Raw genomic sequence first — 14,786 nt, 5'->3', positions numbered from 1 at the left:
TCACATGTTGCTTATATAATATGAAAAATAACTAGTTAAAAATATTAACAGCAGGAGTGGGCAATATATCAAGTGCTTTAGCCTAAGCTGTAAGCCATGTAGGGAAAGCTCTGCAGAGATGCTGACATTCATAAATGTTACTATTTACCATGTTCCAGGCACTATGCTAGGCCTTGAAGGACTATCAATATGGGCATGATCCCTCTCTGTGTTATCTGCAATAATTAAATACACAATTTGTGTCAACCTTTACTCATTATGAAGAAGTAAAGAGGGCAACACCAGGCCTAGTCTAGTCAGTGTAGGCTCCCTTGAGGCCATGACTCACCAGCTAACACCCAAAAGTTGAGTAAAAACAGCTTAGTTACTGGAGGGACATGCACAGGCAGTTGGGGACAGTCAAGCTGAGCTGATGCTGATTGCTTCCCTGGTTCCTGTGCTCAGGGAAGTTGTTCTAACAAGAGAGAGTTCTTTAGAAAGTGTTTCTCATTGGAACCTGGTGGGGGTGTGGGGGTCGCCAGTCTATTGGAAGTGTGTGTAAATTATGGGAGGAGTCTGTGAGGGCTGTCGCCATGCCTCCCACAGTGCTGGACCCACTGTCTGTACCCCAGGTGGCTCTCGCCTGAGAGGAGGAAGCCAGTGGCATGCATCTTGCAGTGGTTGACAAGGCTGCTAGGAGGTGGCTCAAAAACTAAGGACACTCTGGAATCAACAATGATGCCAAAGGTGCTGATGTCCATCAACCCCCTCATCCTTTGATAGGAACAACTGACATTTTTCTCAGTCTTTAGTATAGTAGTGTTCAAGACAAGTCCTTTGTTCAGCTTCCATCCATATTTCCAGCCATAAGTTCTCCTTGAAAAGAAATGCTGAACCTTGTGGTTAAAAGGTACCCATGGTGCAGGCTTCATTCTTCCAGAGCTTGTATTTTTCCTCTTTTTTGCATAATTCAATTCAAATGTTTTTTGCTTGAGTCTTGGTTTTCCCAAATTTATAGATGTTTCGGCTATGGCTGTCATCCCCTTATTTTATTATAAGTCACCAATCTCCTTATTTTATTGTAAGCCACCCATTTTCTTCATGAGATTAGGTTACTCACAAAGTAGCCCATTAATTGCAATTATAGTTTAATTACAGCATGTCCAGGTCTCTCCAGACCATATAAAATCAGGTTACATTTCCTTTTGATGTCCAAATTACAAAGGTAACAACATACTGTTAGCTTGACCTCAGTGTCCTCCAGCTATTTCTGGGCGTCTCCAATGGGGTGTGTCATTTGTGCTTATAAACCAGCTGCCATAACCGCATGGATCCACCTGGTCCTTTCTCTCCTGCTCTGGTTCCTCCAGGTCTGCTTTCTGCAGGGCCACATGGAAATCCTCAGTGTTGTCACAGCCCATCATGAAAGCAGTGCTGATTAAGCTGAAAACACAGTCCTGCCCTGTGCTGCCTGGTGGGGGTGAGGGAAAGCTGGTCCATTGGAAGTGTGTGAGATTCTGGGAGGAGTCTGTTAGGGCGGTTGCTGTGCTTCCCCCAGTGCTGGACCCACTGTCCATACCCCAGGTGACTCTCACCTAAGAAGAGGAAGCTAGTGCCATGCATCTTGTAGTGGCCTGCCAGCCCAGCCAGTCCTCAGGTTGTCAAAGCAGAGGGGGTTTTATGCACAAGCAGGGAAAATGGCCTCTCATCTCAGCACTGAGCTACACTTTGTCACCTGGGAGCTGAAGCAATGATGCTTGGAACTGAGAACCATAAAGGGTTTTTTGTGGACAGTTTCCCTGCTTTCTGGCTCTTATGCATCTAACCATTGGGGTCTAAAACCAAATCCAAAGAGCTAGGAAGGAAGAGAATCCATACCATCCTTCCAACCTCCTCCTCTTGGTTCTTAGCTGTCTCAGCAACACTTGGTTCCACTCCCCAGGTCACAAAGCAAAACTTCCCAACCATATCAACAGAGACAAACAGATACTCTTGTGTCTGTGAGAGTGTAGGTGTGCTGATGGGTGTCTACACTAACAGTCTACAATTAGGTTTGACTGGTCAAAATATATTTTATGTGCTACTTAATAGTTTTAATTCACTCTAATAACTGAAATATCTGGTTTTAAGTAGATTCTGAAGAGAAATGCTCCACATTACAGTGTCTTTCCCTAAAAGATAGAACCTACATACACATTGGCCGGGTGCGGTGGCTCATGCCTGTAATCCCAGCACTTTGGGAGGCCGAGGCGGGCAGATCACGAGGTCAGGAGATCGAGACCATCTTGACTAACACAGTGAAAACCCATCTCTACTAAAAATACAAAAAATTAGCCGGGCGTGGTGGCGGGCGCCTGTAATCCCAGCTACTCAGGAGGCTGAGGCAGGAGAATGGCATGAACCCGGGAGGCGGAGCTTGCAGTGAGCCGAGATAGCGCCACTGCAGTCCGGCCTGGGTGAAAGAGCAAGACTCCATCTCAAAAAATAAAAATAAAAATAGTAAAAATAAAAAAAAATAAAAAAAAGAACCTACATACACATTGATGTCATGTAATTCACAGGAGCTGCACAGGTGAGAACCTGTTTGTTGTGGGAAGAAGCAAGACCTCCTCCCCACTTCCCGTGCAGGGCTGGGGTACGCAGCTGCGGTTTAAGAGCAAGGCCTGAGGTCTAGCAATGTTCTTGCCCATGTGAGGCCTGGTTTTGCCTCAAAGTAGAACTTCTGAAACAGAAAGTTTCCTTATCTCCCTGGCAGGACATGCGACAGATGTGCGGCTCGCATGTTCAGTGTCCCACTGCTCAAACCCCTAGGGGGAGCATGCAGACAGGTCGTGGGGAGCTCCGGACAACTGACATTTTTCTCAGTCTTTAGTAGAGTAGCATGCGGTGTTAAAGACGAGTCCTCGGTTCATCTTCCATCCATATTTCCAGGCATAAGTTCTCCTTGAAAAGAAATGCTGAAACTTGTGGTTAAAAGGTACCCATGGAGCTCCGACCTCACAGCAGTGCCTAGGGTTGAGTATTTACAGCTCCTGAAGCCCCAGTGGGCATGTGTTACAGTGTGCTCTTTCAGTTTTGCCGTCTGCAGGCAACTTGTGTTAACCAGCTCAATTAGACCCTCTGCCGTATGACAAGGACAGAGGGCCTCTGTATCCTCAGTTCTTGCCCTAGTGTACCGGAAAGAATCGGATAACACGTAGGCTTGGAAGATCGGTGCAAGGTTTTATTGTGTGGTGGAGGTTGCTCTCAGCAAGGTGGATGGGGAGCCAGAAGGGGGATGGAGTGGGAAGGCGGTCTTCCCCTGGAGTCAGGCTGTCCAGTGGCTGGACTCTCCTCTGACTGCCCCGACCGAATTTTCTGCATCGTCTTGCCTCAATGGCCTGCTGTTGTCTGCTGGTGTCTGTCGGTGCGCTCTTCTGCTCCTCTGCTCCTCTCAACGTCCAACTGCTTGTGTCCACGCCCGCTAGGGTCTCAGGGTTTTTATGGGCACAGGATGGGGGTGTGGCAGGCCAGAGTGGTCTTGGAAAATGCAACATTTGGGCATGAAAACACGGGTGCCTGTTCTTACTTAGGTCCATGGGCACAAGCCTGAGGGTGGAGCCCTCACCAGGAACCCCACCCTTCTCTACCCAGCACTTCCCTGGCCACCTCCTGTGTCACTTCTACTGTTTCCTGGTGAAAATAGTAACACTGAGAATGAGTTGGGGTGGGACATTGACCTCTCAAAACATTTATCATTTTCTCATGTAACAATGATGGTGTCATTTCCTGTTAGGGGCATTGGGGAATAAAAACACTTTTTAAAAAGTATAAAACATTCTCTTTGGAAATTTACAATAAAACAAAAAACACGATTCTTTAGTGAGTACTTATCCAGGCACTATTTAATTTACACTCAACATGGAGCCTATCAGTCAATCGTCATATAAGGTAGAAGCTACCATAGCTTCATTTTACGAATGAAGAAACTGAGGTGTAGACAAGTTGAGTAGCTCACTCAAGGACACAGCAGAGTCAAGATTCAGACCTGGATATCCCGATTCCGGGAGCTTTGCTCTTACCTGATGCACTCTTCCCCTCACCTTTAAGAATTCGAAGACTGTTGCCAGTCAGTTCATCAGATTCCCCTCAGTATGTATTTGAACACAGCACAATCTGTAAGTTGGTGTAAAAGCAGTCATTGACTGGCAAGAATTCTAAGGGTAATCTCATCAAATTACAATGCTCATCTTTCTGAGTAGAAATTTGGGTTTAAAGCTTTAAATTCTTAAAAAATAATACAGCCTCTAAAAAAACCCTACCACTGGTTATATTTATATCTACTTGTGTTATGATATAGAAGCTTAGTTTTATAAGTAACTGCCAACGTGTTTCCCAAAGTGGCTGTACCATTTTGCATTCCCACCAGCAATGAATGAGAATTCCTGTTGCTCCTCACCCTTGGCAGCATCTGGGGTTGTCATATTCTGGATTTTGGCCATTCCTATAGGTGTGTGTAGTGGTATCTCACTGTTGTTTTAATTGGCATTTTCCTGATGACATATGATGTGAAGCATCTTTTCATATGCTTATTTGCTATCTGCATATCTTCTTTGATGACATGTCTTGTCAAGATCTTTTGCCCACTGTTCAAATGAGTTGTTTTCTTATTGTTGAGTTTTAATAGTTTAAATGTAGAGAGAAATAGATGATGTTTGTTTACTAGAGTAATCAAGATATAATCATTTTAAGAGCTAGTTGATAGTAAATATAAGTTATTTGCTCTAAATTTGATAATATAGAAATCTATCTCTAATATAATAATAGTGAGAGACTGTATTCTTGTAGGGAAATTTTTTCTAAAAAGCGTGGTAAAGCTCTGATGATTCTATAATAGGTTCAAAGGATTGGATTTGTTAGATGTTGATGATGTTGATGGGTTGCTAGATGTTAGATCATGACTCATGATCTAACATCATCTAACACAATCTAACATGATCATCGTCATGACTCATGATGAGGGAGAGCACAGCATAGTGGTTAAAAGTATGGATGCTGGCGTTCAAGTCCCAGTATTGACACTTATTATTTGTGTGACATTGGGCAAATTACTCAATCAGTGTGGCCTCAGTTTTCTAACCTGAAAAATGGGGAGTACAATATTACCTACCATTGTGGACTGAATGTTTGTGTCCCCCAAAATGCATATGTTGAACCCCTAACCCCCAATGTAGCTGTATTTGGATATGGATATGGTGGCTCTAAGAAAGTAATTAAGGTTGAATGAGGTGTTAAAGATGGAGCCCTGATCCCATAAATCAGTATCTTCATAAGAAGAGACACCAGAGAGCTCACTCACTCTGAGGAACACAGAGGAAAGGCCAGGTGAGCACACAGTGAGAAGGCAGCTGTCTGCCACCTATGAGGAGAGCCCTCACCAGACACCAGCTCTGCTATACCTTGGTCTTGAACTTCCAGTCTCTGGAACTGTAAGAAAATAAATGTTCGTTGTTTAAGCCACCTAGTCCATGGTGTTTTGTTATGGCAGCCCAAGCTGACTAATACCTGCCTTGCAGGGCTGTTGAAGGATGAAATGAGTCAATACACGTGAAGAGCTTTGCACAGTGCCTGGCACATGGGAAGCACTATATAAGCGTTAGCTGGAATTGCTGACCTCAGATCTGTAGATCTGGGGTTTGAGAATTGGTGATGTTTTGCACAAGTGTGATATACATAATTGTACTGAGTTTTGAAAAACATATTTGAATAACTAATTTTAAATTAATTAACTGGGAAAACATTTTCATTCTAAAGTCAACCCAGTCGGATGAGAGTAAACATACCAATCTAGGTTAGGGCCAACATCTCATGCCTTCCTCCTTTCCTCCACTTCTCCTCGGTTCCCTCTTCCCTGGATATAACCTCTACCCAACGATAAGCAAGTTGTAATGGGTCTCTGGGGAAAGAGAAGACAGAACAGGAAATGTCTGCATAGATAGGGGAAGCCTGTAAAATGCAGATGATGGTTGTAATTTTAGGAGTTCAAATATAAATGGCATCGAGTTGAACTCTAATTTTAAAATAGTAGAGGCTAAAATGCTTAAATGTTAGTCTTTAAATGATTTTTTTCCTTTTATTGTATTTGACTTGTACATATTTGGATCCTTAAATCTTTAGATAACTATCATAAAAGTCAATTTAGGATGGAAGAATTATTTTCTGTGAAGGGTCAGGGAACCATGGACAAAGAAACAACTGCTTTAGATAAATATTAAAATATACTTTCAGTCCCAAAGTATCACCTTAAAGGGGGAAGAGGAAGAAAAGCTGGACAAGCAGGAAGAAAGAGGGAGAAATGTAAAGAAAGAGAAAGGAAAAGAAATAGAAAAAGAAGAGAAAGGAGGAAATAGAAGCAAGGGAATAAAAAGAGCGTTATAATAAAATTTGGTTCTATAGGTTTGGAGGGGTTTTTGTCAAGGTCATTTGTAAAGTTCCTCCAGCGGAAAGGAACAAGAATTTTCTGCACCTTTTTAAAATGTAGATGAACTAATTGGCAAGTGTTTATATGGCTTCCACTGTCCCCACCCTGGGAAGAACAATTTTTGGCCTGCCTGTGTGACAGATATCGTGGCCCTCCAGATTTGGAGATGTAGCACTCGGTCTAGTTTTAGCAGTAAGATTTAGACTGGTGAATGACTGTCCCACTTCCTCCTTCCTCAAATGCATGGATAGGTAAGACCTTCCCTGAGCTGGGGGATTCCATCTGGCCCACCTCTTGCTTCCCTGGGATAGAGACTCTGCAAGCTGCTGTCTCCACAGGGCTTAGGTCCTGATAGAAACCAACTGAGAGACAGTGGCATTTAGGACTATACATGTGGGCATATGTCGGACACAGAGAATGACTAAGAGAGATATCTTTAGCTCCCTTCCTGTCTTCTTCAGGCTCCCGTCCAGCAAGAATATACCCTTCCAGGTTTTTATAGTTTGGGAGTAGAGAATGACATTTTTTAATTAGTTCAATCAATATTTATTGAGCATATACTATGTTACAGGCAATGTGGATACAGATAGGCATTGGAGAAAATGTCAAAGTTCCTGCCTCCTTGAGTCTGCAGTCAGGAAGGCAATAAATGTCCCTTATTTGGGCAATTTTGTACTCTTCCAATATGTGAACAAATATGGGCACATCTTCCAATACACAGACTGACCCCTGTCCCCTTTATGTAAATAAAGAAATCTTTGATGACCAGGAAATAATCTGAAAGGCAATTGTTCATGTTCTCATTTGTAAAAAGACTTTTAAGGGGTTGGGTGTGGTGGCACATGCCTGTGATGCTAGTACTTTGGGAGGCTGAGGCAGGAGGATTGGAAGCCCAGGTGTTCAAAACCAGCCTGGGCAACACAGTGAGACCCTGTCTCTACCAACCAAAAAAAAAACCAAAAATAAAAACATAAAATATCTTATTTAAAAAATAACTCTTAAATATTATTTCACTTTAACTCAACCCTCATGCAGTCAAAGCAAAACAAAACAGAAAATTTGCTAACCTTTAAACCCAGGACAGGATCTTTTACAAGGGCAGCCCTTGCAACCTCCTGGGAGAAAGTTCATTCTCTGGGTTTCAGCTATAGCAGCCTCTGTCCCTTGCTTCTTACTTAGTTCTAAGTTCCTGGATCAGTGTGGCATGCTGGACCCATTGTCCTCGCGGTGTGGAATCAGAAGCAAGCTGTAAAAGCGTGTTCCTTCTGGTTGTTCTGGTTGCTTTGGAGCCTTTCCATCTTCATCACCTTCTGAACTGGCCTGAAGCTTTACAATGGCTCCTTGGTGAGGGGTTGCCTATTAATCACCCCATCTCTGCTCTTACTCACTGGCAGAGCACTGATTATGTTCAGGCATAACAACCCCCACCCCCATTCTCCTCCATCTAAGGATAATGGCAATCTCTCCCTCCTGGCCAAGTGATCCACTTAAACAGGTGTTTGTGACTTGTTCCACAGTTAAGTAAGTGGGTCAAGAGAGTGGCAGAAAGGCCTGCAGGTTTTTCCTTGCCCTTAAAATGAGACTTATGAAAAGAGATACTTTTTGTATCTGCATACTTTTTGCATTTGCATTTTGCATGGCATGATAGCAGCCACCTTGCAACTACCTTTAAGCCAGCTGGAGGACGAAACTGATAGGCTGAGGATGGCAGGGTAGAAAGTGGGAAAGAATTTGGGCCCTTGATTATGAATCAAGCTGCTGAATCAACTGACCCTAGGACTACCCTACTCAAGATGTCTCATTATATAATACACTGTATTTTCCTTTGCTTAAATCAGTTGAGTCAGTATCTTCCAGTATGCGTGACTGGAGGCCTCCTGATACACCTGCCTATGTCCACTAATACAGGCACCAAAGAATCTCAGATGGTGGTCATGGGTAGGTTTCTGTTTGGCTATTCTGCAATTTCAGGAGAAGGAAAATGACAGGATAAGAAATTAATGCTGTTAATTGTAAATTAAATTTTTATTTTGAGATAACTGTAGATTCACATGCAGTTGTAAGAAATAAGGCAGAGATATCCCGTATACCCTTCAAACATTTTCCCCCAATGGTAACATCTTGCAAAACTATAGTACAATATCACAATGTTGATTTCTACCCCTCTACCTCACTTCAGAGCATATCCATGTACATACATTTTATATTTTAGGCTTCATAAGTTCCTAGTTTAAAAACAGTTTACTTGGATTGAACTTTGTACTTTTCCAAGGCATTTTCTAGTCCACTATTTCTCTTAAGGCTTAAAACATCTCTGACTAAGTGAACAAACAGATGAACAAATGAAACAAACATCTATACAATCAGAAGTTAAGGGAGGTTTGAAATAGGCACTGCCACAGAGTAACTGTTAGAGAAGGAGTTCCATGGTACAAACTTTGCACTCTCCATCTACGAAAGGTGGCAGAGTCCTTGAAGTGTTTTTCCTCTCTCCAGCCAGTCCCCACCACTACTGATAATTAAATCCTTCTTGTCAAAGGACAGGACTGGTTCTGGAACAGGTGATTTCAACATCGTGGTGAGTAGTATTATGGAAGCTGGCAAGCACTGTATAAGATGGATCCTTTTGTGCTCATCACCTGTCACGCAAAAAGGTTTGTTATTTTGTGATGATTTCCATGAAATCTCATGGGCTCTATTGGGGGAAAGTTACAAAGCAAGAATTAACAAATAAAGATAAGAGATGGGCCAGAGTTATCTATTGGACACACCATTGGTGGGCATTCCTTGTCCCCTTGCTGCTCTCCTTCTTATAGGGCAAGAGTGAGAACAACCTAGTGGGTGGGAGGATAATCAGACTTATTGAGTAACATCAGTGTGGGGTTAGACACCAGCTCTCTGAGTTGCCTGGGAAAGTCAACTTTCAGCACCTGAAGGCACTGGGGTCTGTGGAAGGGAGAAACTGGTCTCATGAGCAGTTTGGACGAACCCCTCCTGTGGGGATAAGGTTGGGGGCCTCAGGTGCCAGTTGGCTTGTTATCCAGACAATGCAGGTGAGCCACCTAGGTCAGTTGTTGCCAATCCTGATTGTGGCAGGGTACATTTTATTCATCTTCAGTTCCCCAGCTCTTAGCACACAGCCTGGCATATGATAGGTACATGAACAATGTCTGATAATGTAATGATTGAATGTGCTTTTGTGCCAATTAAAAACAAGTAATTTGGGTTTTGCTCATGGAAGGAGAGGAGGGCTAATAATAGACATTGTTGCCTACATTTCTTGAATCCCTGAAAGACGGTATACACATTCTGCCCTTACTTTGGTAAAACCTCTCTGAAGAGTCCACAACTCTATGAGGAGGCTTCCTGGTTCAAGCAATATTTTTATTGAATTTTTACTATTTCCTTGCACCACTGGCCAATAAAGCCAGTGTCTAGGATTTGTTATACTGGCACTGAGACACTCAGTAAAGGAAGGCTCTGCTGGTGACAGCAGCTCTGGAATTTTCCACAACCACTCTAACAATCTTTTTGAATCTTCAGTACTTTTACTGAATTAGATACACAGTACAATGGGACACTAGCCACTGTTTGTAAATTTTTCATAAAAACAATTTGGAAAATGACACCCCTTAAACAATGTAATTAAATTAATTAATTAATTTATTTATTTTTGAGATGGAGTTTTGCTCCTGTTGCCCAGGCTGGAGTGCAATGGTGCGATATTGGCTCACTGCAACCTCTACCTCCTGGGTTCAAGCGATTCTCCTGCCTCAGCCTTCCAAGTAGTTGGGATTACAGTCATGCGCCATCATGCCCGGCTAATTTTGTGTGTGTGTGTGTTTAGTAGAGACGGGGTTTCACCATGTTGGCCAAGCTGGTCTCGAACTCCTGACCTCAGGTAATCCACCCACCTTGGCCTCACAGAGTGCTGGGATTACAGGCATGAGCCACCACGCCCAGCCAACAGTTTTCTTTAGGGCAGTGTTTCTTATCTTACCACTGCTGAAAAGTCCTTTTAAGACTATTTCCTCCACAGACTCCTGTTCTGAAATATTTTGTTTATAAATACATATTTTTGTTAAATAATAATCTTCCCAAGAGGAAATCAAGTAGTCAAGAAATTTTTTTAAACTAAAAGTATCCTTGAGGCTGTATTTTAAGTAAACAAATAATTATCTTTAAGTTTCCTAAAAACTTAAAGTTTCAGGAAAGCTTCAGTTTCAGTAAAAACTGAAAATAACTAGAAGAATTCTCATCCTCTTTATACCCTCGCTTCCCTCCCCACCCTCGCCCCCAGACACTGGTTATTACTTTCCTCAGCTGCTGGGATTCTGGGTATTCTAACTTTGAAACTACAGTTCCAGAAACATCAGGCAGATAGAATAAAATTAACGAAAGCCTGTGGATTCTCCTAGGTTTTTTGCTATCCATTTACCCTCCTTACTGTTAATGGGTCTTTTACTGTGGCAGTTAGCCCTGCCTCAAAGTCTCCCAAAATGGGGACAATTAGCCCCAGCTTTTTGCTAAGATAACATCAAAAGAGACAATAAGCAAGTTGGCATAGGCAACACCTCTCACCTTAAGGAACTGTCTCCTGAGATGTAGAATAAATCACTTGTCCTCTTTAAATGAATCTCTTCACCATGGTTTTGCTTGATTCCCCCATCCTGAAGTTGCTGCTTTAAGATGGGTGGGAAAATCTCCAGCAAAAGCATAACAAAACAGCAAGTAACAGCAATTTTTTTTTAACAGAAAAAGGATTATTTTTATTACTTTCATACATTGCCACAGCACTGTTTGGGAAAGATTAGAATCAATAGAAGTTTGGAAATCTGACCTTGGCTGGTGGAAGAATAGAAAGAATCTGGTTCTTCTTAATTTCCCATTCAGGTTCTCAGTGTTCCAGGAAGCAGTTTGCTCAAGTTTCTTTTCTCCATTTAGCTCTCCTGAATGCCCGGCTTCAGTGCCTGGGCATTGCTGCCAAGGATCCCGCCGGTGCATTCAGCTGCCATTCAAGGAAACAGCCCTCCACACTGCCTCACACTTGGAAGTTTGTCTTACAGCATAAAACAGGTGGAAGGACATTCTGCCTTTAGAGTTCTGCTGGCATGTCTTATCACTTCTGTTGTCCAGTGCCAAGAATGACAAAAATCTTTTGTGTATGTTTGGGGGTGGGAAAGACCAGATATAACTGGGAACAGCAGTTAACTTGTTGTTCAGACAAGATTCCCAGGGCAGCTGTTATAACTCAGGCAGCAATAACTCTAACACTTGGCTCTGCTGCTAGGATGGATTAATAGAAACTTTGGACAAATCATCAACAAAAATTATGTTCTCATGAGACTGTTGAATATACTATGGATCAACTTAAAGATAATCAAATATTCGCTAGACTCACAACAAGGAAATACAATAAGCATATTAATCAACTGGGGTTGTGTTTATACTTTCATTTCTAAACATCTGCTTTCAGTGAAGTCATTAGTATCTGCTGGCAAAAATTTGAATTGACACAGGACTTGCAATCTGTAGCTACAATTGAGACAGGATTACCTTTTTATGTGCTGACACTCACAGTCTTCTTTAAACTAACAATTTAGTCAACTTCATGATGGAATTCTAAATTCTAATCTGTGAACTTGCCGACTATTTGTCCTTTGCCAAAGACTTTACCCCGTGCTTAATTTTTAGTCTTGACACGTATGTGTACACACACATAAACGATCTTTTTGTATTTTTTATACAAAGAAAAAGATTATGTTAGTATTCAAATGGTAGTTATTTACACTAAATTAAGTTACACTTCAGTAGAAGATAAAAATGTGACTAATTGAAATAAATAATTCCTGGAAAGAGAATTCTCAACATAAAGTTATATGAATCTCAACACTGTCCATTAAATCTCAAGATTTTCTAAATCTTATTAATGTGCATCAGTTTAAAAAAATAGTTCCAGCTGGGAACGGTGGCTCACGCCTGTAATTCCTGCACTTTGGGAGGCTGAGGCGGGCGGATCACCTGAGGTCAGGAGATCAAGACCATCTGGCCAACATGGTAAAACCCCGTCTCTACTAAAAATACAAAAATTAGCAGGGCGTGGCGGCACGCACCTGTAATCCCAGCTGCTCGGGAGGCTGAGGCAGTAGAATTGCCTGAACCCAGGAGGCGGAGGCTGCAGTGAGCCAAGATCGCACCACTGTACTCCAGCCTGGGTGACAGATAGAGCAAGACTCCGTCTAAAGAAAAAAAAAAAATAGTTCCGTGGTTTTGCCTTCTTCCTTTCCATTTTGTTAAACATATCCAGACCAAAATTACAATTGCCCCCATTGTAGAATGAGTTGAATGTGGGCATTATTGATACAGTTAATGATTCTGTATCACCAGCAAAGCATAGGATTAAAATTGACCTTGGCTTAAGTTGACTTACATTTTAATTTGGCCGTTAAATTGATGCTGGAAAGTTGGGACACACCACACGGTTAACAGCCATCTGGCCTGCCTGTCTCCTTCTATCCTGACAACTACCTTGGCTTACCTAGTGTGTTTCATCTCTTCTTTCTCATCATTGCCTCCACCAGGATTCCTGAGTCAAAGCCCAACATGGCCCTCTGCTGTTGTACTGGCCAATCTGGTCTGTCCTGCTCTGCAGCTGCCAGTCTTCTCTGTCACTCCTGGTACCCCAACAGGCCCAGCAGCCTCTGCCAGTTCTGCTGTTCACTTCCTAACCGATGCCTCAACAATTCCTGTGGTGTCTTCTTCTGCCATCACATTTCACTTCCATTGAGGCCCCAAATCTCTGACACACCTGCTTTCTGCCTCTCTTGGCAGCTCTCAGCTCACCTGCTGGCACTTCCATATACCCACATAAAGCCAAACCATAAGGTAAACTCATGGCCCTACCACACTGACTTTGGTTATTTCTCTAACCCCCTGGACATGGCACTGATATTTGATCTTGCTGGGACTCTTCCTTAGAGAATTTTCCCCCTTGCTGCCTTGGGGTGGGGAGCACCCTCCTCATTCCTGCTCTGGGAACGGACAGTGATGGGGCTGCCTCCTGCCTCCTGTTGCCTTCTCTTACCACCTCTGAGTCAGGCCAGCCCAGCAGGTTCCCAGCCTGGCTCAGATTCACTAGAATGCTTTCGTTACCACCTGTTTATCTGTCCTCCACAATTGCAGCACTTTTTTTTTGACAGGTTGACAGTGTTTCCTTTGCTGGGCTTTAGGTGAAAAACGTCTACAGATCAGAGTAGATGTGATTAGTGTAAGAGGGGAAAATAAAACTTACTGTGGGGCAAGAGGTGTGGGAAAGGTCAGATGAGAGAATCTAAATGGAGATATTAGTAGGAGTAAGTAGGAATGAATAGAAGTGAAATGAAAGACTTAGGGGGGATGGGAATATGTAAGAATGATATTGTGAATATTAAAAGAGATTATCCTTGACCATGAAATCCAACCTACTCAGAACCTTGACATTTGACTGGTTACATGCCCTACACACTTAACATACTTTAACAACCCAATTTATTTAATAAATGTCCTAGAAAAATTAATGAGAATAAAATTAAGGAAGGAAGTTTTCTAATTCCTTAAATATAATTAGTGAAGTCCGTGGAGGTAAGGCTGATACGTAGATCAGAAAAAAAAAACCCCTATAGCTTTAACATGAATTTTAAACATAATTTTATCATATCCCAAAGACATGATACAATTGGTGTCTGTGAGTGCAAACATCTTGAGAAACAGTGTGCTAAAATGTTACATGCTAGGATGGCTTTTCACAAAAGTAGATTGTTTCTTTTTGAAATAAGACAATATAGGACAACTCCCCCAGCAATAAATTAGGATTATTCCCTCCATGACAAAGAAGGGGAAAAGGGTTACTCAAAGACAAATCATTATAAATAATCCATTATTCATATAGATTTATATTTTTAGAAAGGGAATATTGGTTAAAAAAAGATATTAAATGCCTGGGCAATCACCAAAATTTATTTTATAGCTCTAGCACTTGTGTTGTCTATATCCCTGATCACACTTTTAAATTGGCTTCAACGTAAGTGATGGTTTAAAAAGAATTTTAGGCCGTTTCTTTTGAAATTGCGGACCAGGGTTGTTAACAGCGGGAGGATGAGTGAGGTGGGTTGGGTGTGGCATCCTTTGTGTTACTATAAAGCTCTCAATGTTATAAGGAACATTATATTTTTTATTACACTTAACTACTTTCCAGACCACTAATTATTTGTATCTGTGATCAGGAATTCAAAAAACCTTTAAAATTCGATTGTTATTGTTGTTTTCCTGATAAAGATTGAGGAGGTTCCCATTCCAGCAGGAGTAGCTT

At 42.0% G+C, this 14,786-nt stretch overlaps 1 long non-coding RNA gene across 2 annotated transcripts; it reads right to left on the bottom strand.

The window, feature by feature from the left end:
• Positions 1 to 8,436: 8,436 nt before the first annotated feature.
• LOC134730774 (uncharacterized) lies at positions 8,437 to 13,639 on the bottom strand. Of its 2 annotated transcripts, none has more exons than XR_010112733.1 (2): positions 11,021 to 13,639; positions 8,437 to 9,078 (listed from the first exon to the last, which is right to left on the bottom strand). It is a non-coding gene; the product is annotated as an uncharacterized LOC134730774 (long non-coding RNA). The 2 variants fall into 2 exon arrangements; XR_010112734.1 differs by having other exon boundaries at positions 11,280 to 13,639.
• Positions 13,640 to 14,786: the final 1,147 nt, after the last annotated feature.

Source organism: Pan paniscus, chromosome 6 (genome assembly GCF_029289425.2).
Source record: "Pan paniscus chromosome 6, NHGRI_mPanPan1-v2.0_pri, whole genome shotgun sequence".
NCBI classification, from domain to species: domain Eukaryota; kingdom Metazoa; phylum Chordata; class Mammalia; order Primates; family Hominidae; genus Pan; species Pan paniscus.
This window is presented reverse-complemented; position numbering and strand designations above follow the sequence as displayed.